Source organism: Palaemon carinicauda, chromosome 26, assembly GCF_036898095.1.
Source record: "Palaemon carinicauda isolate YSFRI2023 chromosome 26, ASM3689809v2, whole genome shotgun sequence".
NCBI classification, from domain to species: Eukaryota; Metazoa; Arthropoda; class Malacostraca; order Decapoda; family Palaemonidae; genus Palaemon; species Palaemon carinicauda.
In genome coordinates, this window is record NC_090750.1 from 63551640 (window position 1) to 63554038 (window position 2399).

Genomic DNA, 2399 nt, shown 5'->3' on the forward strand with positions numbered 1-2399 from the left:
ATTGTCAACTCCATCCTCTTATGAATGACTTCCTTACCGGAAGCCTAGGTGATGGTTATCATGATATGTTCTGCCGCTTCCTACTATCTGAGTAGTGTTCATCACTTTTGTTTTCAATTTATCTTTTTAATTCTGATAAGAAAGTTTTAATATATATATATATATATATGTATATATATATATATATATATATACTGTATATGTATATGTATAATATATATATATATATATACTGTATATGTATATATATATATATGTGTATATATATATATATGTGTGTGTGTGTTTGTGTGTGTGTTTATGTATATATGTATATTATCAAAGGCCTTTTCCCTCTGGAAGAAATTGTGTTTAGGCCTCCAGTCTCAATAAATATTTGCTACACTAAAATTCCGTTCCCACTTTCATCTTGTGTATACAGTAGTACATAATAGCATAAAGACAAATTAATTAACCCTCTTAAGAAAATATTCAATGCAAGAAAATATAGTTCCCACTTCACAAATGTCTTTCCCGCATTTCTACAACCTATAGTCAAATCTGACTCTATCGTTTTTCGTAACAAGAAATAAAGTTATATTCAATAACTCCGAGAATCATTTTAGCTGTGGGAAACAAGTTATGGAAATGTCGGTAGTCAATCATACAACAACTTTCTTGAATATCCGAAGTGTGTTTGACGACCTCTTGAATCACGTAACCAATTTGTACCAAACAACTCAAGATCATCAACCAATGCACGACATATGAATACGGATTTTTTTTTTTTTTTTTTTTTTTTTTTTTTTTTTTTTTGAGGCGCTCAAGCTAACGTCTAAAGCCACCTCACTCTTTCGGCTAACCTTGCTGTCCAAGATCTTCAAAGCGATATCTCTTAGCAACAGCTGAGTAACTTTTTATCTTTTTTTATGTCTTCCGGCTATCAGCATTCTCTCTAATATTGCTAATGATTTTCGGTAGGGTCCACTGATATCTCCCAGCTGTGGGCTCCATTAGACAACAAAGTGACGAGGAAGTCAGTTTGGGTTCTCTGTCATATGTGCTTTTAATGGGTGTCCCCTGGCTTCCTCTGGTGGGTGTTTTTTCCACCGTCGAGAAAATCGACTATACTTCGAGGCATGTCTATTTTATATATCATCAAATTGATGGTGTCCTGGCTCCCTCTGGTGGGTGTTTTTTCTACCGTCGAGAAAATCGACTATACTTCGAGGCATGTCTATTTTATATATCATCAAATTGATGGTGTCCTGGCTCCCTCTGATGGGTGTTTTTCCTACCGTCGAGAAAATCGACTATACTTCGAGGCATGTCTATTTTATATATCATCAAATTGATGGTGACGTTTAATCCCTACTTTTAATGCCGAGGCAATTAGTCATTATAATCATAAAGTCACTAATCTCTAGTACTCAACAGTACCAAGAGAAACCTGTTTTCAGCATCAACTCACAAAAAAGTAGAAACCGCACCTGCTAAAAACAAACTACTTTCGGGTCTAAAGTTTGCCACATGCAGTGCAGTGACAAGTACACTGGGTTTCCGTGGCAGGTGCTTTCATGTGTACACTGGCTGCCCGCTTTGCAATTAAGGAAGAATTATAGTGCTGTAACGAAGATCCTTGGATTTAAGGAAAATGACTGGGACTTTTTTAGAAAATTCTCATGATGTTTTTTTTTTTTTTTTTTTTTTATGTGGGAAAAAGACTACACGGGGATATTCCTAGCTTAGTTCATTAATGTACATAATATTACTATAATATTTTAGGGTTCTTGTGGCCTGATTGGTAACGTCTCTGTCTGGTGTTGGCCAGTCGGGGATTGTTCGAGTCCATCTCAGTCTCGTTAGTGCCATTTGTGTCTGCAACCTTACCATCCTTGTGAGCTAAGGCTGTGGGGCCTTGGAGGAGCCTGTAGGTCTATCTGTTGAGTCATCAGCAGCCATTGCCTGGCCCTCCCTGTTCCTAGCTTGGGTGGAGAGGGGGACTTGAGTGCTGATCATACGATACATGGTCAGTCTCTAGGGCATTATCCTGCTTGATAGGGCAATGTCCCTGTCCCTTACCTCTGTCATTCATGAGCGCCTTTTAAACCTTTAAATGATTGTTTTAGCTTTTAATCTGTGGATAGGCGAAGTGTTTCCAAACTTCAGATTGATTATTTGTGTAAACGGGAGCGACATTTTTATGAGACTGATATTTCCTTATTAAGATTTAAATCGTGAACTTAACTGTTCCATAAAAAGCAAGGATAAAATCGAAAGGAAATACAGGTTTGTGAAGACATTTGCATATACAACAGCGTAAGATGCAAATCACTTCCTCATCCTTCTAAAATCCACACAAAATATCATGCATACTCGTGCTGTGATAAATAGATTCTATAGATCTCCCCTATATAGTA